Genomic DNA, 26071 nt, shown 5'->3' with positions numbered 1-26071 from the left:
CTATCTTCATCTGGTCGTCGGGTTGCACGCCGCTTCCTTTTTTTTTACAACCCCGGCTATGCGAGACTCGCATGGCAGAGAATTCTCAGCAGAAATTAGATCGTGTGGATTACGTATACGCTTAGTTCCACACGACTTCGTAATTGCGCGTTAATTCCCGCTCGGAGAAATTTTGCGTCGATAATGTACGCGACCTGCGTTATAAAAATTTACGAGCGGCGCGTTAAACCACGCTAGTTAACGCTCGATATCGAGATCGACGTTTCCACGCGACTTCGACGAACACGGGATAGAAATTCTCTTTATGTGGTTCTCTTTCGAAGAACAGAATTGAAATAAACGACTGTAATACCGCCATTCGTCACACGTGAGAGATTTGCAACGATTATCACGCACTGAGAAAAAAATGTTGTAAATTTGACTAAACTCGTTTAGTTGTAGTGATTTGTTTAATGCAAATATTAATATATTTAAATCAAATATACGTGAGTAATATCAAGAAATTCTGAATCTATTTAAATATAATATTTTTGAATTAACAAATGTTAGCTTGACAGCCCGTGACCGCTGCATTTAGTTGAATCAAATAATATTTCTTTGAATCTACGATTTTTTTTTTCTCAGTGCGCGAAGTAAGGATGAAAATTTTGACGTAAAAGAAAGGATACGAGATAAAAATTTCGTTTTGCGTGTCGACACGATTCTAATCGGGACCAATTTGGTTCAGATGATCGAGGGCATGGAAATATCGATGCATTCTCGATCCCTAACGCAACGTAACAAGATTTTAATGAAAACTAATTGCTCTGGACAAGTACTCGTAATGCATCCGTGCGTATATGCGTACACCTCCGATTTGGCGCATATTGATTCTGTGCATGCCGAGCAGCTATACTAATTAACGGTCACCAGAGTATATCATCAGGGGTGACTGTGTTTGTATCGATCATTGAAGCCCACACACGTTGCGCTCTCTCCACATATATATTGATTAATTCAAGATTGAGAGTGTTGCGCGAAGGAATATAAATTTCAGAAATCCGTTATATGTAACACATACACATTTTTTAAATACTTTAAAGTAAGGAAAAATAGCGTCAAATGTGACGGACTCTGCACGTATACATTCCGAGGGTAAAAAAAAACGTATACAGACGGAGGGTTAACATGTCAAACATAAATTGCATTTAAAAAATGCTTGTTTTAATCAACTTCTCTCAAGAGTCTTCCAGATTTCATTTTGACTTTTATCCCCTTTGTAATTTCCGCTCTTTGATTGGCCTTCGCTTGCGTTAAACGGACGATATTAAAAATACTGCTCTCTCTCTCTCTATTTTTTCTCTCTTTCCGTTTAATACCTGATTCGTGCAGCTTTACTTGTCGGATTTATTCGAACGTGGTAGAGACCTATCAAAGTCCTGTTACGAACGTTATACTACACCAAGAATACAGTTTCGCGGGTCGCGACGGGATCAACGATCATCATCGCGGTCGGTTTGCCACGGCGCGCGTAATTAGATCTCGTATGCGCGCATATACGCAGTCAATATGCGGCAGTTATGATTACAACGCGTGCATGTGAGCGTCGATTTTAACAAACGCTGAAGTGGCGCTTCTTGCGGTAATGTAAACGCGCAGAATAAACATGATTCAACGGGCTCTTGCCTTCTGTATACGTTTGCTTCTCGGCCGGGTCGCTTGACCAAGCCGAAACAAAGACGGGGATATAACGCGAACAAAAGGAATTCGAGACAAAGGGGAATTACGTTTCGCGTCTCTAATGCGCCTGGCAAAATTCATGAACCGTCCCGTTAAGTATGCTAATCTTTTCCCGCAGGCATTTTCAGCTGGTTTTAATAACGATACAATTATCTTTTTTGGTTCTAAGGTACTCTTCACGATTATCAACTTCGTAATCCCTGCTCTGCGACGTAACAGACTCTTGATCGACTTTAAGCTTTTTATCGCTTCTTATTTATGCGCGAAACGTAAATTGTGATTTTTAAAGATTATAACTTTATAAATTGCATTAAATTGAAATTAAAATTTGAGACGTGAATTTAATCAGATTTAAATGCATAACAGTTTTGAGAATTGAGAATCGATAATGGCAGCTCGGAGAACTCCAGATTCGGAGGCCTAGAATCGAGTTATCGTAAATTTACGTACGCAGAATTATTACATTCGGATGGGATACCATTGTCAACTTGCATCGAACATTCCTGTAGGGCACGGTACACGCGTGTGTGCGCGCGCGAGTGCACACGTATCCACGGGCTTTAGTCACGGGCTGACGGTCGACCGCGCCACCATCTAACCGAGAACCCGATGTGTCCCTTTGTTTTGACTGATCGCCACCAGACCGTGGCCCTTGCTGTCCCTTTTGCCCCCATGGTCAAGCGATTCCCCGCGGTTTTCTGCGTGGTTTCCCCGTCGCGATTCTCGTTTTATTGCCACCTTTAGGAATCCGGCGACGACACCCAGACGTCTATTTGTCAGGTGTCAACGTCGATCGATCATGCGGACAGGGTTGACAGAGGGTGATTTTTCTCATAACTCCGTACGTCTTTACACGCGTGTTGCGAGCGTAATATGCGATGTAGAATTTTTTAAATGAGAACTATTATGGAGAGCGAAGCCTGCGGGGGTGAGATAGAAACGAATAGAAAATGGCTCTTCGATGTTCAATTATATTCGATATGTATAACGTTATATATTGTCTGTCGCGACTACACGCGAATGCTACATCTGACGATTCGTAACTATCGCCCCTGGCCATCAAAACGCATTTTTAAAATACGAACCGGGAAAGCGAATAGCACTTAACGCATCTCGATAAAACACTCTCGCCCCGCCGATAATCTAATATCAAACATGAACGTTGGGAAACGGTCCCTCTGCGCTCGTCGAACTCAATTCTGCGCGCATCAAACTTCGTCGAATCGCCCGCGAAGCTTTTCGATATTACTATACTTAATTTTAGATGATATCAAATTAAGTTTAAAAAAAACATGGGTGAATATTAAAGAATTAAGCTAAAATCGGTTTAAAAAATTAAACTAATTGCAGCATATTCAATTAATTGATTTCAAGTAATAATTAACGCTCTTAAGCGAACGAATTTATCATTATCTTAAATTTCGCTACCTTTGGAAAAAAATGTTTCGCTTGACGGATAGAGTCTTCTTTCGATTCAATATTACTTTATCGATCGATATTACTTTACTTAATTTTAGATGATACTAAATCAGATTTTAAAAGACATTAAAGAACTAAGTTTAAAATTGGTTTGAATTAAACTAATTAGCAAACGAATTTACGAAACGAGACGCGAAATATGCGATAAGAGGCCACTCGCCGAAATTTATTTGAAGCGAAAAGAGTGGAGAATATTCGGCGTGAATTTTGTAAGACATAAAATTTTCGGGTAAACAATTCTAGCGCGCGGTCTTGGTATTTATTATTATTCTGACGAGCCGCGACCGAGTAAGGTACTATGTAAGAGCGACTAAACGCGATTATTTCTCACGGAACGCTGGCGATTATTACGACGTGCCGTAGACTGACTCGTGTCTTCGCTTCGGCAAGTGGTTATCGATCGTATTATCGCACTTTCCGTGCGACCAATCGTGGAAAATATTAACTTGGAGCAGCGATCGTGAATCATTTATTACGAAGTCATTATAGTTATTTCTGTAACGGTATATTCTCTCCCTCTCTCGGATTCGAGCTCCGTGTGTATTATCTCTCGTATTATCGCTCCAAATCGCGTTACTTTGTACAAAACTCGATTATCTTCTACGGTTATTAAAATCGGAGATTGCGAGACCGCGAGTTTAACGACCGCGATTAACGATAAAACTATCGTGACGACGACTATTTGGCGAAGTGATTATTTCGCGTTGATTTTCCGTTGCGATACCGTAAAACGCGCAACGTTCATTGATATCGGGAGTGCCGTGCAAAGTGTCGCGCGATCGTTACCATATTTTTGCGAGTGAACGTTGAGTGCCATGTACGAGCATCAGCCGAGGAGCAAATCTGAGAGGAGAAGGAGACCTCGGAGGCATCGGGCGACGGCGGAGAAACCATAGGGTGAGTAGCTCATATTTTATTTTATTTGTCGTTTGCAGAATTAACCATTTGTGGTTAATTATTTTGTCGCAAGAGTAAATGTTACAAGTACTAATTATTCTGAACGTTATTTTAATTTGGTATATTTCCGTTTTACAGAAACGTGGTTTATATTACTCCGCTGCTGCGCATCGTGTGTCGGTGAGTGTGATAAAATTTTATTTCAATCTGAAATTCCGAAGCAATCGATGCGTGAAAATTGTATTAGATACAGTTACCTGAGACGTATACGTATTAAGTTAAAAATAAGAGTTTTATAGAGAAGTAATATAATATTTCAAAAAATCGATTGCTTCAAAACGAATGGATTTAGGAGCTGAAATATTTAATCCTGGAGCACTATATACATAAAAAGGGTTTTCAACATAATTAAGAATATCATAAGGGTTTAACGCATCGATACATTTTAGTGTTAAATATATTATAATTACATCGTAATTTATTAAATGTTGGAGTTTATTGCTTAGATGAAAAATAAGGAGAAAGAGAAAGTGGTATAAATCTGTAATAGGTGAATTATTGGAATATGAAACTTATTTAAGTTTTCCCTTATGATGTTCATATTTCACGAATGCGCGCAATGAAAATAGGAAGATGTTTATCTATTGTATATGTAATTATTTGAAATAAAAATGAAAATTTGCAATGAATGAATATCCGCAAAACGACAGAGAAAAACTGTTAACATTTAAGTGTGTTTTATGTTCTTTTCTTTTATATCTAAAATGAATGTAAGGTTTGCGCGTATGACATCGCTATATTCTTTTTCAGGATTAATTTTTATAAATTGGTGCTGGATACTTTTCAGACACTTTTTCGATTCTTATAATATTTGATTCGTATGTTACAAGTGAAATAAGCATAAATAAAATAGAACAAATGACATTTTACAGTTCTTTTTCAGCTAATTTATTTAAAGCATGTATTTATTCTTATAACACACACACCAATTTAAACTTGATTCTGCATCTTATTCATCCACATTTATTTATAATTTGACATAATTTGACATCTGAAATAAAATGGTATGCGAATATAGATTAAAAGAAAACTCCGCAAAGCGAAATATCTATCTATACATTTCAAGAGAAGCAATATTTATGAGACTGATGATATGTAGCCATCAGATAGTTATTCGTAGACTGCAGTAAGTTTATTTCCGATCTCCTGTATCGCACGCTTTATCATGTCTCTTTTTTTAAAGTAACATGATTTTATTTTGAAATATATAGACACCGTTTTATGAAATTATCGTATACATTTTTTTTAAGTAACAAGTCATAATATTTCCGCTTTTTTCTAAAGTACGAATGACAGAAGTCGATTATTTCGCATGTGATGCAAATCTTGAAATGTAACAAAATCGAAATAGACTCGAGATAAAAGTGGGATATTTAATTCTCCAAAATCTGTTTGTTCCGTCCGCTTTTATCAATTGTAATAACTTTGGCAAGACATTTTTCAATCTCGAGCAGAGATATTAATGAAGTTAACGAGATTAACCGCGGGTCAGAAAGAGAGAAACGGGGAAACCTAAATGAAAGGGTGGACTCGAGTTGACACGAATGGCACATTTTTCTCGTGACAATGAGAATTAATGGCTGGTACACGCGCAATGGCGTGGCTCGTACAGCCTCTCACTACACGAGCTTCCGCGTTATTTCTTCTCGCACTTTGCCAGCCCTTGCCGCGAAGTTTGCACCGCGCCGCGGTCTCTCGCAAATTGTTAGCATTTTACTGCACCCTGGTGCTCTCGCTAAGCCTGATTAAGCATTAATCGTTGAAACAGTGTTTATAGCACAGTCACGTTCCGAAATACGAAACGTCGGTCAGTTCGCGTACCTCGCGAAGACTTTTCCACGGGGATATTTCGAAGGTTTTTTCGGTCCTTTACGTAATATATATTTATCTGTTTTTAGAACGATCATTTAATCAGATGCATGCAACAATAATAAGGAATAATAGGCATAATGGATAAAAGTAAATTGATAAAAATAAATAAATTTAGATGAATTTGTTGATATACCAAATATTTGACATGATTTATTAAACATATAATATGAAGTAAAATATAACAGAAACAATAATTTTAAAGCATGTTAGGAGAAGTCAAGATGAGATAAAATATATAATGCAGTATTAAAGGATAATTGGAAATTATAATTTCGATATAATTTTGGCAAATAATTGATCGAGACATTTATTTGCCGTGATTATGTAAATTCTTGTGCCGTGGCCTTAATCCCTAATGATAGGAAGTCTTCGCAAACTTCCAAACGCGTGTAGTTCTATGTATTCACGGAGACAGGAAGCTATCTCGAACCTCGTCTTTTATCTACTACACGATGAAGAGGATTGCAGGCTCGGATGTTTCTCTTCGTCGTGGAATTTGCAAAGAAGCGCTCACTCCAGGGATTAAAACTGACGGAAATCGTTATTTCACTTTTGAAGTAATTCAAGTAGCATTTTTTTTTTACAACGAAGTAATATTGTTTGCAAGAAGTCGCGAGATGGTCGATAAAGGGGTTTATTGCATCCTTTTGAATTTTGCATTTTATTTAGATATTAAAGAGACAAGTTTTATAAATTCTCTTCCTTTTTCTTTTTTTTTGTTTTTTATCCTAAGCAATTTATTGTTAATGCTGAATAGTTCTGATGTATTCTTTTTAGAAACAGTTAAAATAGCAATAACATTTAATATTTTATATAAATTGATTTTATAGCATGATATAATTGTAGTCTGTATTATAATATTATAATATTCTGTATCACGTCGGACTGTCAGAGTTATATGTCTATATTTGAAATTGTACACCACATCAAAAATACTATTTGCATTAACAATATCTCAATTTAATCATGTTGCTGGATTTATTCCGAGAATATTCAATGCACTGTCGAGGTTTAATCTGTTATGCTCCGCAAATTTAGAATGTTTGCCGAACTTGGACAATGTTCGCTATGTAATTTAATGTTCAATGACAAAAACTTTGATAAATTTAATTTTTTTTCCAAAAAATTATTGATTAAGCTTTCCTATAATCTCATAAAAACGTTACGTTAATAAAATTAATGGAATTTTACGTGTCTCAAACGAATATTTTAATATTACATTATCTACAGAATCACTTTATATGTGTGTAATGTGTTAAACTCGCGTTTTAAAATAATAAATTTAAATAGATATCGACGTCATTTCGTAATATAATTTTAAATCTATTAAACGATAGAGTGGCCCGATAATGAATATCGTGAGACAAATTGAACAAAATTCTCGGCAAAAAATAGCTCAGAAATTGTCACTTAGCTGATATCGTAATCTAATCCAACGTCTATATCAATCTGTGTTAGTCGGATTATTTCAAATAGATATTTATAATTTTGCATATATGTTCCGTATAACCCCCTGTTATTCAATGATTCAAGAAATAGGTCATCACGAAATTATAACTACATTCGACGAAATATTAGTCCGCTAATTTTAATCAGCGCTATTTCCATTTAAATTTCCATTAAAAAATAAATATACTTTTTTATAATTTTTTCATAAATTAAGTTATATATTTTTCTAATATTCGGATAATAATTGACTTGTCTCAGACCGAACATTTAGTCTAGTTCGAATTAAAATCATCAAAGCTGTCCGACGCCGCTTGTTATTCTATCATTAAGGATACCATCGCGTCAAATCTCTCAGCATCCATTCCAGCATCTTCCGTTCATCTCTACCCGTTATCCTTCCGCAATCTCCACGCAATCTCCACCTGAATTCGCACTTTGCATGCGTTCGCGAGGAATCCTTCCTCGCATCCTATTATCCCTATTACTCCTCTCTCTCCTCCGCCCTCCAAGGGCGCCCGAAAGATAAAACGAAAGAATTCACTTCCGCCGAATATTTCCTACGCGACTCATCCGCATTATCCTTGCTCGATCTCTTCATAGATTCTCCACATCCTTCGCTCCGCGAGAGATCACGATCGGTTGGTGAACTTGTTCGAAAATGACACGATTGTTCGAAGCTTAGCATAATTTCGACCCGGACTAAAAATGCTCGAGGAGAATGAAGAATAAGGACTTTTCTATTCGATCCAATCGCTTTTTCGTTGAATTACTCACAAGCACGAAATTTTATTTAATAAATGACAGTAATAAAGAGAGGCATATTTCATGAGTCTTCTCGTTAAAAAAATAGAAAACGAGACATCCATTTAGTCCAATATCTGTCGACGGGCGGCCATAACGTAACGGATTCGAGGGTGGTTGCGAGAACGTTGAAGAAACGAAAGCTCTCCGGAGCGTTAGGGACGGGGGGGGGAGGGGTTGGAGGTGGTAGAGGCAGAGAAACGGCAGAGTGCGGTTTGGAGCAAACTGAAAACCGATAAACCCGCGATGTCTAGACGAGCCGCGTTTATTTATGTAACAATGTTGGGTGCCCGACGAGCAACCGCGGGCCGCCTGCGCGCCGCTTGCTCTTATCGGCGAACTTTTCACGGGGAGTTTTGCGATTCCTCCTCGCGCCGAATAGCCTTTTGTGTGGCGAACGTCGTCGTCGCTGTTGTACCCAGGAAAATCTCAAATGCGAAACGCGACGACGTCGCTTGACGTCGTCCGTAACGGAGGAATTGTATTCGAGGACTAGTTTAGACTCGATCGATTTTATTAATTGAACTGTCGTTCAATTTAAGTAGCGCAATTATTATAAGGATCTACTGCATTCCAACAAACACTTTGTTTTTCTATAAGTATTGCTATTACATTCCGAATTATATACCGAAATTATATCTCGAGAGGAGGAATAGCGTATTATTAACATATGTTATATAAAAAATGTGTATATAGGGAATCGTATTTCTCTCCTTCCCTACATGTAACTGAACGTTTAATGTAATTAATGTCAGTTATAACGCTGTTCATACTATGTACAATTCAGTAATTGAGTTGCTACGTAAAAGCTGATAATTATACTGATTGTAATTTAATTACGTTCATCGAGCCGTCCATTAAATGAGATGCAAAATGAGATTGCATTTAACACCAGCGATATATTTAAATGTATATCTTGGCTAATGATATATACATATAAGTTAATGTTCTAATAATAAGTTGATTTTTTGCCCCCTTTGACTCTCTTTTTCTATTTTTCTACAAAGTCTAAATTTCTTATATATTTCTATATTAAAGGTAACAGCAGGTACAAAAAAAATTTTCATTTATTTATTTATAAATAACAAATTAAAATAATTCTCTCTCTCTCTCTCTCTCTCTTTCTCTCCCTATTTTGCTTACCTACTCGCGAAGTAATTCCACAACCGTAATTACATTTGAAATAACGGTACGACTGTCGCCATCCGTGCAACACCACTATAGCATTAAGCACGCCCATTCTCGCGACGTCAATTCTCCTTTAATTACGTCGATGTGAAGAACAGGAGAGTGACACACGCGCGCGGATGTCAAAGAGAGGAATAATTAGAGTGTGTTAATGACTTACACGCGACGCGCGGTCACCACCGGTGCGGCGGAGATATTTGCCTTTGTACGCCGCATGTATGAACGCAAATTACGAAATACGACCGGGCGCAAACGACGCGAGCAATTGTGGGAGAGGGAGGGAGAGAGAGAGAGAGAGAAAGAGAGAAACCTTTATTGAGTCCGTCTGCGGTCTCTCGCCTCTCTTATTCTTCGTGGTTAATGTGAGTCACGGTCGCGGATTGCACGACGATGCGAAATATCTCATTGCCTCGCGCGATTCTCTCACGCGCCGCGAGAATCGCCGCGCCGGGGCGCGGACACGCCGCGAATGGCGTTCGGCGATGTGAATAAGACCGGTAGAGAAAAACCCCCGTCGTGCGTACTACTGCCGCTTTGAATACCCTCAAACAGTCGACCAGCCAGTCGTCGTAATTCCTCCGTCTGAATTCACCGCGTCGCGCGTTTTGCATCGCGCAGCTTGTGGGCTCGTTTTTATTCCTCGAAGAAATCTAAAGATCCATGAATTTGTTCGGAACCTTATTCAATTTAGTACCGAGTTTAATACCCGCTGGCGCGCCCAATAAAACTGTTCAATAATCGACGAGTATCTATAAATCTGTCTATATAATATCTAAGTAGCAATCATGATAAAATATTCAAATTAAAGTATATTTTTCATCTTTCTCTCTTTTTCTCGATTCTGTCATTCTCACGCTTCTCGAATACGTAAATTCTTTTCTCATTTGGATTGATGACGCATGCGCTCTCCTGTAATTAAATTTGCAAATTGCGTCGCTCTTTTTCTTTTTACCACAAACGCAACAAGTTGCGCGCAAGAACGTGACGAGATTCATGATGGTTCAGCATCATTGCTGTATTCGTAGCAACCGGCTCTATTATCAACTTTTAATCCGTCGGATTGCGCGTTTGTTCAAATGAGAATGGCGCGTGTTCCGATGAGATTCGCGGTAAATCCGAGAACGTCTGGGCCGAGAAAAGTTAGCCTTCGTATTGTCCGCGTGTGCCGTTTTGCGCCCTACGAGTCGCCATTGTTATCGCGGTCGGCAGATCACGGGGCGAGAGGATAACATCGTTCCGTTACGTTGGACACGAAATGGATTTCATTTACGTTCCGCTCGGTTAAAGCGGCAAAATATGGAAACGGTCTTCGGAGACTCCGCTAAAGGTAAAGTGCTGTGAATTTATGAATGAGTCGACACTCTCGCTGCTTCTCGTCGCACCTCGCGACGTTCCCTCCTTTCCTCTCTTTCCATGCTTGATTAATTCTTCGAAGTGATGTTATTTAATTGCGAAGGCTGCGACGATGGCAATCAGTGAATATTAAGAAGGTGTTGTTTTATAATCTATGACCACACACACACATCGGGAACGAATTGAATAACGAACGATGAAAGAACTGCGAAAAGTGATTCCTTTTCTGCATTTCTTTTTAAATATAAAAACAGCGAATTTAATTTATGATTGGTGATTTAAGTTTTAAGTGCTTCTTATTTAAGTAGATAGGTACTTATTTAATACATAGAATATATAGTAGTGATTTGAATATAAATTTTATTAATTATTTGTTTGTAGATGGAATAGACTAAATTTGTATTAAATAATTTGCAATTGATATTTTGTAATAGTTATATTTGATAATTCACTAATTCAGGAAATTTGCGAAAATTCGGGTTACGAAGATAAATCCATTATTAATGCGAACAGAGAGCGAGTTACCAAATCGCTACGCAGGTTTTGTCGAACACAGTTTACAATTTCATGTAAATCTCGTTGAATGATGCGAGAGGGAAATTAATGCGATTTACTCGGGCTATTACTCGAGCAACTAATTAAATACTTGGTAAATATCCCGTATTAAAGCGCTGACATTTTACGGATTTGCGTAACTCATTCGGTAACATAATTAATTCATTTGTAATACACTCGGCGGGTTAATCTGAATCAATCCGTCTAACATTGAATCGTTTTATTACGTCGCATTTACTTCCGAAGACGGCTTTTGCTTCGCAGAAATTCGAAGGTATAGGAAGTGACAGACTACCATCTTTGCTACTTTGAATTCTTTACTAGAAATTTAATTCCCTGAAATCTTCGTGCAATTAATTTCTTTAACAAAACTCGAGTTCGATTCAACTTTGATCCAATTTTAAACTTCAATTTAGTTCCGCGCGTTTCCAAAATTTAAGATTTAAACGGTAACGCCTCGCGAAAGCACCGTGTCCCTTCCGATTCACACGGGTGCGATTAAAACTCGATGACAAGTATGCACGCGAAAAACTGTCAGTCACTGGTTGACCGAGAGGATAAATGCATCGGCTCGAAATCTCGTCGGTGCAATCTAGAAAGTCGAGATGGGCTCTTATACAGTTGCTGCTGTAGTCGGGGGTCCGGATCCACGCGCATACGACGTATCCCCACATAAATTGCGCGGGGCCCTGGCGGTGGCGTCGTCGATTTCGTTCTTTTTGCGCGGTGTCAGTGTCGGGAGTCCCTCTCTCTCTCTCTCTTTTTTATGCTTTAAAGATGCTGTGGTGCACCGCCGCCACTGTATCGCCGGGACATGCACCGTCCGCGCGACTCGACCGCTTCATTGATAAAACTGGCCTAGCAACAGCGAATTTTTCAGTTGCTCGTTTCTGTTTCACGTCAAAAGCTTCGACACTATCGCGTCACTATATAGAACATATATCCGATAATTCACTACTAACAAACGTTTACAGCTAAAACGGATTGGCTTTTTTTTTACGAAAATTTGGTTTGACGCTAAATTTGTTCCATGATTTTAAAAAGATTTGTTTGAAGAATGTTTATCAGATTAATTGAACATAAAATGAAACATAGAACGGAATAATATTTTATTATATCTGTTTCGCTACCTCACCCATTTTCAAGTTCAGTTGCTCCTAAATCAAACGCTAACGGTATATTTCGAGACTTATTATTGCAGAAGAGAATCGAAGTCAGAAATTTATGTATATGTAGATCTGAAGTGGTCTTGAAATTCTTTCTCCAAGAAAAGTTCTCTCGCTTCTTCGTCCACATCCGTCTCCGAATCAAACGACACGCGGACAGCCCAAGGAACACTCGTAACGGTGTCCTCACGAAAAATAAATAAAACAGAGTACGAGCGGCGGTGAGCGTGTATACAACGATCGCAAATACGGTCCCTTTCGAGTTTCGAGGGAGCTCTTTGCCGGGAGCCATCCCTTGGGCCCGTTCTCTCGAAATCGCCTTCCTCTGTCGTACGGGTACAGACGAGAGTGTATATTTTTCAGTAGTATCGCATTCACGGTACAGGTGGCTCAGGCTTTAAAAATGCAGTAAAGGGAGGGAAGGAGGGTAAGGAAGGTACGTAAGGTCAAGAGGTGGTTACGAGTGGCGGCGGGTGCCTCGAGTGCCAAACGATTCAATGTAGAGGCTCTCTTTTACGACCTTTCAGTCCCCTCTCTCTCTTTCTCTCTTTTCTGTTTTTTTTTTTATCTTTTTCCTTCTTTCGGCATCTCACTTCCCTTGTCGTTCTTTCTCTTCGTTTTTACCCTACCTTGGAGCCGCACGCTTGTATTCCGTTCTTACGCGATTCTATCTGCCCAGCTTTTCTGGGTCAAGTGTGAAGGAGCGTTTGACCGAAAAGCGTTGATGATCGCCGCCTAAAGTTCGAATCTTTAAATACCTCATTGTCACTCGGAAGTGGTTTCATAAAGAAAAAGTAGATTTTTTTATGACTCGCGGAAAAATGCACATATTTGAAAATTACCTTAGTGTCAAAAGTTATTTGTAACGAAAAGCATTTTGTTTTTTCTAATCTTTAAATTAGACAACGACATTGATTATTCAGAGATCTATATAACAGATTAATATTAATCTTCACATCTGTCACAGCCGCAGTCGCTAATACGATTTGTTGAGAAAGCAAATAATTTGAAAAAATGATATAAATGCATAATTCGAGTATCAGTGATTAATAATTAGTATGTACATATATTCGCTTGTTTCATAGTATTCGCTTACTGAGAACTTTCTTTTGCTTTAACCCACTCGTCTCTCTCTTTGATATCATTCCGAGCCTTTCGTTTTAATCTCGCTCCGACACGTTTCTTTTCAATCTCATTTCGAGGCTCCTTTCGGCAACATCTCGTCGGCGCGGCGGCGAGAACACGCCTTTTCCGGACGCGAGAGCGCGCTTACACGCTGCAAACGGGTCCGATGCACGAACTGTGCTTAACTGATTTCGCGGCTGAGGCACTTCTGTTAAAGAGGCGGCTTTTAGACATCGCCACCTGCGACGGATGGCGGAAAAGATGGATAGAACGAGGGCTATATTCTTTAGTCGCGCGCGTGGCGGGAAGCCGACGTAAAAAGAGCACGCCGCGCGTCGCGCGCGCGAGCTTGCACGAAGACGAATTGTTCGCCGTACCGACACGGTTTTACGGTTTTACCATTAACCCGCTTTTCCGCCTTGTTGGCGCGTCGTCCTGCTCGACCACTTCGCTGCCAAGTGCTCGCACCGAGTCATTAGCAGAGGCCATTCTATCGTCTCGCCATTCCTCGTTTTCTCAAGCTAGAAAACTACTTTTCGCAAGTGCATTCTCATCCTAGAATCAATAGCAACGTGCTGACTGATTGCATGGTTCTTTGGCATGCTCGACACTCGACAGACATCTTGCACTTGCACTTGTCATGTCAATCGCCTCTCGTTCGCCAAAAAATTTTTAACTTCTTTCTTTTTCTCCTTTTTATTCTGCGGTATTTCAATTTTAAAGCTCAAAGCTTGAGACATTTTCGTATAAATTACTAAAAAAGAAATGTTTGTACAGATTGCAATATGCAAATTATTCGCGTCATGCGATTGACAGGATCGTGGACAGAATACTGCGATCAGTAGTTTATCCAACTTTTTCCCTTTTATCGTAATCTTTCGGCTACTTTGATATAAATATTTTCAGAAGTCAATCGTGAAGATTGGACCACCGGACAGAATCGCATATACGGCCTAAAAGGGGATATCTTAATTCGTTCTGCGCTTCTGTCATTTGCATGCCGATTTTACGACGTACCCTTGACTTTTTTTTCACGACTTTTATGTATTCGTGTACACATGTATTCGTGTATCCGTGTGACGGTCTCTGCCTTCAGCTGAAATAGTCAAAAGATCACTCTTTCAATGATAAATAATGGATATTTGTTTTGAAGGATTATACATATATATATAATATCGCAATTAATTTAGGATTGAGATAATTAAAAATCACATTATTATTTACTTTAACAAGAGAGAAATTCTTTTCAGAGTTTTTGTAAATAATGCAATTTTAAAGCGTCTAGTTCTTATAAAAACACAATGTTTTAAACGGCATATTAATGTATCTAATAAGCAACGCTAACAATAAAAGAAAATATAAAATCGAGATTATACATCGGTTGCGCTCTAAAATCCAGAAAGACCAACAAGAGAGGAAAAGAGAGCAGTCTGACGAAGGGTAAGAGAGAAAGAGGAAGAGAAAGAAAGAGAGGGAGAACCGTGGAAGAAACGGACCGAAAGGACGTGACGGAGAAAGGACCGCGGTGGGATTACTTAAGTCGTAAACGTCAAATATGCAAACATTGCATTCAGAATTATAATCCCGCCCCTGCCCGCGGCTGCATACCGTGCCGCGCGCCGTCGCGTTTAATATTCTCGTTTCCCCCCCACAGGCTTTCCCGCAAAGGCCGGCGCGGCGACGTAATATGGTCGCTCGGAGAAATGCACGCGGATGGATCATCGCTCCTGACTAATGACGCTCGTACATGCGAATTTATTCGACAAATTTATTTGCACGGTCGTGTCGCCTGTGTGTTCCCGGGTTTTGACAGGATTTAACATCGTGAATACCTGCGGCCGTAGTCTTCCTCGATTGGCACACTGATAGGCATCGATGCTGGAATCTGCCGATAATGGCTCCTGAGGTTTCGTTGAGAAATAAGAAGTAACGATAATAATAATAAAGATAATTATAAACGAAACGTACTAATATTTTTTAAATTAAGAACAATTTATTAAAAATCAAGTAAGTATCAAGTTTACAAAGATGATAATATCCGCATTGGGTTTTATAATCTTGGATTATAATCTTGTTATTTTCTTGCAAGCTACATGCTAAAAAATTGTGATTTTTTTATAAAATTTATTTTTTGAAAATAAAATTTGTTAATGCTGTCGAAAGACTGAAATTTCCGTAACAATATAATAACAATAAACTGCAGTTCTCGGATTTTTTGCGCGAAACATTCTGCTTATTTAAAAATATCATTTCACATTTGTGAATGTTTTCTAAAATATTTATAAAATCGTACACACGGTTTTTTTTTTACAGAAATACTGGACTTATTGCTACATTTTATTAGTAATTTCTTTTGTTTCTATTTTAAACGAGTGCAGAGACTTACAAATGAGACATGAGACATGAGAAGTTTTCCACCGTTCACATATCGATATTGTAATCATATATAGACAAGTGTGAGACAAAAATATAGAGTAAGTTTGTTTCTGAACATTCTGCTGCTAATTTTAAAATGCATTTTTCTGTTCGCTCGCGCTTGCTCCAGGCAAGATAATCCGATCGTGGACGGACGCGGTAAATTCTGCATTTCTTCGTGTCGATTTCGCGTCGGCGGTGAACGTTATGTGCATACGGTGCCGGAGAACGCCCGGCTCGATGCAAGCAAAAACGAGCACGACGAGCGAAATGTACGGCGGAATGTCGGACATTCCGGCGCAAAAATGCAAATGAACAGATTGCGCCACGAAATTGGGATGGCTCCCCGAAGCCTCGTAACACACGACGTCAGCGACCCGCGATAACGGCCTTTCTCTTTCTGGGCAACCCTCGTCAGATATGTAAAAATAAAGCAGGAGATATGACTTTATCCAGCTTTTAATTGTGACGCCAGACGTTTCGGGAGGGGATCAATAATTCATGCATTTTATTGAGACGCAGTTTTCGATAGGATCGAAACAAGGTATTAGATATCCAGTCTTGAGAAAAATGTTGATTCGATCGCGTGATTAATAATGAGGATTTGTTGCATCTGAAATAATGCGATGGCGCTAAGAACATATTTTTTTATTTTATTTCTTCTGACAACGTTTAACACGTTCTGACAACTCTATCTTCCATTAATAGTCGGCACATTGTCATTGCATTAAAATAATTTTTGTGCTATTTAAATCTTCTGTGACTCGGAAGTCGAAACTTTCAACAGGTGCCTCTTTTCATTGCAAATTGCCGCAGATATATTGATCTAAGTCCAATTATAAATATTTGAAGACTCGTTGTAAAAGAGTCGGAGTGCCAGAAATAAAAGTTCTAGGGAGAGGGGAGGAGTATTCTTGTTCTAGGTAATATTTTATTTATTTAGAAATTTGTTTGGCTTTTATGCGATTTGCGGTCCGACGGACATCTCACTTCGCGGATATGACGCTTGAAAGAGAGGAGGAAAAGCGGAAAAGAGAGAAGAGACGGCAATTCTTTTTGCGGCTCGCCGCTATTTCAACCGCCATTGTCTCGCGGGAGAAGTGGCGCCTGCTTCCGTCGTCCGCTGGTTATTTTTACTTTTGATACACGCAGATTGGTCGGCACTATTTAACGCCGCATTTCCGCTTTTCATTCGTTCGAACGTGTGCCGAGGCAGGCGATGCATAAAAAAAGAAAAAGGAAGGAACGGCAGTTTTGCAGCAAATACGTGCATCACGTGTGAAATCGTTTATTGAAAAACATCATCAAATAATCCCATCGTTTCAACATATAAGCCAAGCCACGGCATATCAAAAAATTCGATCGGCATTGAAGTTCGAGAAACGTCACTTTACTCGAATTCATGAGGCGAGTAAAAAGGAATTTTCGAGGATAAGTGAGTTACACTTATTTGAGAGGCGCCGTTTCGTGCCAAAAATTCGATTTTGCGGTCGCCTTTTGATTTATTGCGGACGCATTCTCCATGTCGAAAAAAAAAGAGAAGCGAGACGCGCCAAAGGTCTCTGTCCCCGCAGCGCGATTGAATTTTAACACCCCGTATAGAGTTATCGGGGATTTATCGGCCCCTCGCAGGCGTGTAAATCAAACCGAGAACGATCACTAGCTCTCCTCGAGTTACACAAGTTTCGCCGTTTCGATCTCTCGGCCGTCGATCATGCGTATCCCGACACGTCAAAACTTCTTCTCGTGTGTTTTACTGGGTATCTCTTGCCACGAAAAACCCCGTTCGATAGTCTCTCTCCCTCTCTTTCTCCCTTGACCTTTTCACGCCAGGAAGCCGCGTGAACCCCGAAAACACGTAAATTCTATTAAAACTTTGCAACCGCCTTTTCTTATCCTGTCCGATACATGCGTCACCTTATCTCCCCTCTCGTTTGCTCGGTCACAATGGAAATTTCTTTTTTCTGATAGAACAGCCAAGCCTATAAATCGCGATTAGTCGTTGCGATAACACTGTCCGGTATTGCCTCGTAGCGTGCGCTTATCTGTTTATTACATATTGGGAAACAGCGGAGGCGTTAAATATCCGAGATTTCCTTTGTTTCTTTGGATATCTCGACCCGTTTTAAAACCTTAAAGCGCATCGTGTCGCGATGAAATTTTCATTCATAATAGACATAATTAATGTAGACATAAGAATCTTCATTCATAATTTTCTCGACGTCGATTTGGTTTCTCGCCGCATAAAGACTTAAGTTCTCGCGATTTGAAAAATTAATCTCTATTTCCGATGAAAATACTGAATAAAAAGATCGATTAAATTTACTTAAGCGCTATTTTTATTAGAAGATATTATTGTTACTACTTAACGAGCTTTATTCTGAAAATAAAATATTACATTCGGGCAATGTTATTAAAAATAGAAACGTACTTGGATAATTAAATGCGCGACGTAATACTCACGAATTTTCACAAGCAAAGCTCTTTTGCGTTTTTAATTGTGGTATGCATGCAAAACCTTATGGTTTCGTTAACGTATACATTTATCCGATGCTTGGGGCTGTTTAAATAAGTAAATATATGTTATATACGTGCAAATGAAGTTATTATACTTGAAGGACATATTTTGAGCGAGTCCGTATATTTTTCCATCTTTTTATATGGAACTCATATTTCATTTTAATTATAAAGATACATTTTCCTGTTTCTCTCAGATACGTATTATTATACGAAGAGTCTGCGAGATAACATCTCTATATTTACAAAAAAAGAATTTCCAAAAAGATCGCGCTGCTCTTTATTATTTTACATGTAAGGTAAATGTACCTATGTCTGGACATTTTTATCAATTTAGTTCTTAAACGCGTTATAACGGGAATTAAAATCAAAGAATCAAAGATAAAAATATATTTCTTGTATTATATTTTTATCTTTGATTTTAATTCGTGTTATACTTATTTAAAAACTAAAATGATAAAGGTGTCAGGTTTTAAGGTGTCCCGGCATTGGTACATTTATATCTTACATACATTCAGAATGAACCGTTTCTATATATATAAAACAACGTGCTCATCCATCACCTCGAGTATCTTGCACATTTCATCCCGACGTCTAAAAACCGTGTAAATTTGACTCTTGATTTTGCTCCTCCTAGAGAGATTTAATCTACTAATCAGCGCCCAAAATATAAATTCACGAAGTTGTATCCGCGTCGAACTCTCCGATGTGCGAGCCCTTCGATGCACGGATACCTACCTTCCCGAGCCTACCTCTCTCTCGTCTCTCCTCCCTCTATGGCCCGTTCTCTTCTCGGTCCATGCGTTCATCCTCCGTTGCAGAGGCGGCTGCACTCGCGGCGGTCAGGTATGCCAGGCTTGCAGACGAAAAAAATAAACGGAGAAGAAATGTGGAAAGACAAAAAGAGCTGGTGGACATTGCGGAGGAGGGAGGGCGAGGAAAGGAAGGGCGGAGAGGATCGGTGGAGAAGAGAAACACAGAAGGAGCGAAGGATGCGGCTGAAAAGAAAGAGAGGGAGGGGTGGGAGAGGGAGAAAATGACAGGACGAAGGACGGATGCTAGGGGAGCGAGAGGGAAGAAATCAGGACGAGAGCAGCCTGACCTGGGCGACCTGGCCCGATCTAAACAATCGGAGCAGATCGGCCTTCGAAATATCGCTATAGCACTCGTGGAACACGTTCTTGCGTGTCCATGCACGCGCTCACCAGACTGAGAGGAGTTTCTCTTCATAAAACCCAAATGGATGAACGAGACGTGCGATACGATAACGCGGTGAAATATACGGCTGTGCCAAACGAGGTCCCCCCGGTCGCTAACGAGATTAATTCGCGAGCGCGTCTGGCTGTAGAAAAACCCCACCGGAAAGACATTCCGGTAATTCGATCGACAAACGGACAAAGGTGTAAAATTCGAAGCACACGATGCTTGATTAATCCTTAATCAATATCATGCCTTTACCTTTATTCGGTACGGATTATTGGATTATGCGATATCGCTTCTTTTCAGGCATCGTGGAATACGTTCGTTCTTGTCAACTTGTTCGATGGAACTTTACGGATTATTGTTCTATTGAAATAACAGGATGTATTTGAAATATTTATAAAAAAAAGAAGCTTTGTTTTATATAATTTATGTAGTAATTTATATAAAGACTTGTTTCATTTTGAAGATGGATAATTAAAAAACATTGTTGCCGAATAGATAACATTGCATAAAAGTTCGTAATAGATTAGAAATAGTAAATACCAAAAATCAAAATGTCTAAAATAATTCTTCTTACCTATATGTAAATATACATATTGTTCCATAATTATTAGGAAATAACTATTGATATCTGAGATATCTCATTATTTATAATTAAATAGCTAGAGGAATTGTAAGCGAGGATTTACTGACTCATCTCGGAGTGCTCGTGATTAAGCTTGTGTGGACTAGTATGGAATGACACCGAGTCTTGGATTTAATTTGCATTACGTGCCGCAGAGAATGGTGTATCGCTTCCCAATTAAAGCCGCAGGATTATCGAGGAGCTCCCGACATCGTATTAGCACACGTGCGAATGTAAAAGCATTAGCCAGATGCGAGGAGTCTCGTCCCAGGACGAATAAATCTCGTGTCGTAGTGTGATGTAATTTATTAGTTAATACTACGTTTCCTACTTTTTTGCAATGCAGAGGAGCTGAACGAGTAATTTAGAATATTACCTAACACGCAATTAATTGAAGAGTATTATGAGAATTATCTGGTGCATTAATTACGGCTATTACAATTCAAAAGGCGGCAGTTTATTTTATTATGTCCTACATATTTGAAATAGAGTAATCTTATCTAATTGTGCACACGTAATGGCAATCGCGTCGGCAAAATCGTCGAACTTGATTTTAAACCAGTGATTATTCAGCTGACCTTTTTATGCGTTATATACTTCCCACTTTTAATCGCAAAATCCTTTTAGCTCCGCTGTCACGTACATTTTACATTTCGCGGAACGGCTTTATCACAAGTAAAAATTGAATCTCCACCGTAATCACATTACCCCGAGCTCTCTCACGCTTTCATTACGCCACCATATCCAGCGTCGTTGCATTTAACGCTGTGATTTCATAGTGCGAGCGAGAGCGCTTTCGGCGAAGAAAAAACTCTCAGCTTCTTTGAAAGTGCATTAAGATATTACAAGTAAATTATAAAGTATAAGATCAGATAATAAGATTTTATTAGAACACTTATTAATTGATTTCCAATTACATTTCGAACGTCTTTAGCAATCATACTATACATTGTTGGTATGTTACGACGTTAAATTATAGTTTAACTGGGATAGTAAAATTTTATGTACTTATACATAAAATAATGTTAAGATTAAGAAAGACGGGAATATTTTTATATTCGTGTATTAGTTACATGTGCAAAGAGGTCAATAACAAATGAATCATTAATTTGCAATGCACTATAATTTATTGATTATTTTGAGGGTACATACGCTTATTTGGTACACGATGTATGCAAACGTGCATGGAAAAGCCGCGTTGCAGTACCGCATCCGTAGGATTTCGAGTGTCCGCAGGACAAAATCTGCGGTTCTCCAGCGAGTTCTCTGGCGTCCCATCGCGTTCAACCTCAAATTAAACTCCCACCCAGCCTGACGTTTGCATTTCCGACGTGATAAATCCGAGTGTTGCATTTCGTTTAGTTGAAATTCGTACGATAATTCGCATCGCGTCGCAAATTCATGGTCTACTTATTCCACTGCGATTACACGCTTGCGGAAAAATTGCTGAGGACGAAACGAGGGACGAAAGGACGTTATGCATCGGCGATTTGTGCAATTGCGTAATCGAATTTGCGCGAGTGGCTTTAGGAATCGCGTCTCGAATCGAAAAAGTTAGGTGCGAGTGTGAATTCTGCGCAGCTTTACGGAGAACTCTGTAAAAAGCTCGAAAACTGAATCTCTCTCTCTCTATAAGATAAAGAATCTTATATGTCTCCGTACCACTTTGCTCCGCATTTGCCGACGTGTTACAAGACGCACGGATTTCTACGCGTCATTGTGCCAACAAAGTTTCTGACGTAATATGTTGGCTTATGTTCGTATTGATGGGTCGGCTGGCACGGCTACTTCCAAAATATGAATTTTTTATAGTGACGCGAGATTCTATTTTTATAGGTTTTAAGCCAAATGAAAAATTCATATTACGGACATTACGAACTTTACGTGCCCTTATGCGCATCCTGACGCGTGATAATCTCTATTCGTCGATGTGGGCGAATGCTTACCTCTAAGTACAACAGCTCGGCCGCATGATAATCTCAAGTTTCCGTAGTTTCCGAAGTCCCCGCTATAGAAAACATTTGTTCCCGGGATTAATGGTTAATGGCCATAATCTTTCGATCTCTCGCGCAGAATGAAAATTGATGTTAAACATAATTCGCGCAGCCAATATAGCCCGGGTTGTCCTCGACAATTTCGGCTTTTATTTTCGAAACGTTAATTTTACGGACCCGCGTGAATTTGCGAATCTGTCCATCGTGCACACTTTTCCATTTCCGGTGTTCGAAATTATCGTTCGTCGAACCGGGCGACGAGCCCGTCGGCAAACAAAACGGGGAGGCCCCGTTAAATAAGGCGGGGAAAACGCCGACGAAGCGACGATTATCGCCGGCTCGACGGCCGCGCTGATAGCTCTGTCGATTCGTGAAATCGTGTCCGGTGCATCGATGCACTCGCGAGTCGGGTGAGTAGTTTGCGCGCGGGGGGGTTGAAACAGACGGTTGGGAAGGGCTTATGTTCGTGTTGATGGGTCGGCTGGCACGGCTACTCGATTGGAAATCGCGGGTCGATCATACGAGGCTCGCATCAGGTTTGTTTTGCGCTGCGGCGCGGGCGTGTCGCTGACGCGCTCTTCGCTACGTATAAGGACGTTTTATTAAAGCGACGTGATTCATGGCGTAGATTATGATGGATGGCCCGCGACGAGAGGGAGGAGAGAGACGAGTTTTAAAAAGAATCGCTTTGTCGACGAAAATCACCATTTGTTCGTCGGTATTACACGGAATAATCTGACGATAAAGTTGCGTAGAAAATTTACTATAACGCTTGTCGAGATAAATGAAGTGAATCCTAACGAAACTGAAACATTTGACAGGGTCTTGAATAGTATTAATAGTCTTAGTTATTAATAATCTTTAGTAGTATTAGTGATTTTTCGTTCCTCAAAACGCGAATTAATTTCTCACCCATATCCGGAATGCCGCAAATTCTTTATAATTACTCCAAAAATCCCACATACGCGGAGGATAATTCCTGCAATTCCGGCAACGTCGACGTGCGACCGCGACACTTTAACACGCTAATTTTCTTAATGCACCATCGGACGGTTCAAACAAATGCATCCTCCCGAGCGTTAGCGTCAAGCTCGCTCGTTGAATTCGTTTAATTGGAAGCGTGCGTGCCGCGATCCGCTCGTCGGCGTCGGGGGCACGACACACACGATTCCTTTGTTTCCAGTATAACGCGCGTGTACAGAGAGCGAGAAATCAGGAAGTTCCTCGCCGCCCCGCGCTCTGAGAGATGATAAGATCGTCGTCCGGCCCCCGTTTCGTACACGCGCGTAGGGGTAACACACGTCCGTCGTACGCGCGAGGGCGAGAAAGTAAAGTGAGCCCGCGTGCATTTAGCATAATGCATCAGATATGCGGTCGGTCCAACGCGCAACGGCGCCGCCAAGAGCATTTAGGCCGCGGCTACATTTCACAAATGTTCACCAAGTTCGCAAACGTTACGCAGGAACACCCCGCATAATGGTAAGAATATTAAATATTCTAGAAAAGAAATTTTGTGAATCTTCGAGGTTCGATGATATCGCTCTAATATGTCCTTACATTTATTCTTTAATCTAATTCTAAGAGATAGTTTTCTTTCTCTCTCTGTTTTTGTTGGGATTGACTGGAAAGTATAAGTTTAACCGCGTGGTGGATATGATATCGGACGCAATACGCTTCGGTGCGTCCCGCCAAACGGTCGCTTATCGCGAAATTCCCTCTCGTGAGATTCCCTCCTCGCGCGTTACTCACCTCTTCGGATTCGAGAGATGCGCGCGAATTATCCGGACCGCTCTCTTATCGGCGGTTCGCAGCCGAGATCCCCGAACGCAAGGGGTGGCTGACCCCTTTCAGCGAATCAGCTGTTCAGGCCGTCGTTACATCGCGACGGGCGCGCGGGGCGAGTCGCGGCGTGGAGCAGGGGGAACGGAAAGGGGGGCACCACCTCGGGCGGCAAGTCTCAAAGCATACCACAGAGAGCGACAGAGGGAACGAGCCGAGAGCAAGGGCGGAAAAGAGAGAAGAGGAGAAATACACTCGAGAGAAAGGGATGCGTGCTCGGAGGGAACCTGAAAGAGGTTGGGCACGAGAGAGGAAGAGAGCACGCGCGAGAGAAAGAAGGAGCTGGGGAGGAAAGAGGAAGACGGGGGAGAGGAGGACGTAAGGACGGCCGAGCGCTAAGCTCCGAGGGGTGCCGCCCGGGAGCATCCCGAGACTGGGGGGCTTCTCGTGGGAGCCCCCCCTGCTGGCAGGAGAGGGGGTATGAATTTGGAAGTTCTGGCTGGCACGCCGCGGCTGGCGCGCGCACCGGTTGGATCAGCGCGCTGCCTAAGGAGACCCCGCCCGCTCGTCGTCGTCCACAAGTCCTAGCGGGGTTCGGCCCCTAGTAGCGAGTGGTCCAGATTCGGTCTTTAGCTACCGGAGACACATCGAGCGGGGCATAAGCGGATCCTGGTCCCACACGAGCGGGGGAAGTCCGCCCCACCCGGCCTTTGGTGTCCCCCACGTCCCCATCTTGCCCACTTATTCTTCGCCTCTTCGAAGGGATGAAATAAAACGCCCCCCAAGGAAAAAAGTGTCCCCCCCTTTTCATGCCCCGTATTGGCCACCGGTCGAGCGAAGCAAAGGGCGGGGAGGTAGACCCCCCCCCTGCGGAGTAAGGAATAAGTAGCTAACGTGGGGGCTTTCCCCTCGCCACGGATTTGGTCTTCTCCTCTTTAGATAGGCTCTGTTGCTATTGCCTCTTGGGTCCAGGCCCGATCTGGCTTGTTACTCTGAGTTCTCTTCTGATGGGCCTACTCTGGCTCTCCTCTGGGGGCATCACCAGACACAGCGAACTCCCAAACGAACAGGTTTGGACCAGGCCGCCAGACGCACAGACCACCTCGGCGGTTAGACGGCCCATATTATACGGAAAAACCCAACTCGCAACCATCGAGCCTCAATACCGACGGTGATGCCAAAGCACATATAACAACTAACCCTAACTAACGGACAAGTCAAAGCAGGAACGGCAGGAGTATCCACCCATTTCCAACTAACACCCATAAAGACGTACATGCCCCAAAAGGACGCACTTGGGGGGGAGCAGGTCGAGCGCCAGGTGATCTGGGGACTACATATTCACTACGCAATGGAATCGTACATTACGCCTAACATCTTCAGTTTTACGACCACCATCTTATTAAGGTGGAACAGGCAGATCCGTTACCATGATACCCACCTTCCTTTTCCTCAGATTCGAGAGACTATTGTCAAGAGAGCTGGGTACTGAATGCTGCAGAGAGAAAAAAATGAGCACATTAACGAGGAATAACTCAGTTGAACAAGGAAAATGGCAAGGGGGAAAGCAGTGAACATGAGTATTCAGAGGCCAGATCAGGAGACGGGAGCGGCGCGGCAGCACAAAAGTGAAGAGTTGATAATAATCCGATGGCAACACAAAGCTCACAGGAAAAAGGAGATCCTATAATGGGCATCAGTATGGGAATGGAACGTATAGATGAATTAGTGGGTGAATATAGTTACGAATACAATAGTAAACGAATACCGGGAAATAGAGAACGGCAAGGTCTGGAGGATTGGTGCCTACTCTTCGAGGAAAGTGGTTGTCCGGCTTTTTTATCCTCGCGCCCCCCATCCCGCGAGCTCCATAG

The 26071-nt window shown here is 41.0% G+C and overlaps 1 protein-coding gene across 2 annotated transcripts in view; it reads left to right on the top strand.

Annotated features, from left to right (window-relative positions):
* Dlp (glypican dally-like) overlaps window positions 1-26071 on the top strand; it is a 133669-nt gene that overhangs the window by 49096 nt on the left and 58502 nt on the right. The window contains exons 1-2 of one of the 2 annotated variants that reach the window (XM_071789690.1): window positions 4015-4095; window positions 4234-4275. The exons of the other annotated variant lie outside the window; for it this stretch is intronic. The gene's annotated coding sequence lies outside the window, so the exon portion shown is untranslated. Of the gene's footprint in view, window positions 1-4014; window positions 4096-4233; window positions 4276-26071 lie in introns of those variants that run through there. 2 annotated transcript variants of the gene reach the window in all.

This window comes from Temnothorax longispinosus, chromosome 10 (assembly GCF_030848805.1).
Source record: "Temnothorax longispinosus isolate EJ_2023e chromosome 10, Tlon_JGU_v1, whole genome shotgun sequence".
Taxonomy (NCBI): domain Eukaryota; kingdom Metazoa; phylum Arthropoda; class Insecta; order Hymenoptera; family Formicidae; genus Temnothorax; species Temnothorax longispinosus.
This window is presented reverse-complemented; position numbering and strand designations above follow the sequence as displayed.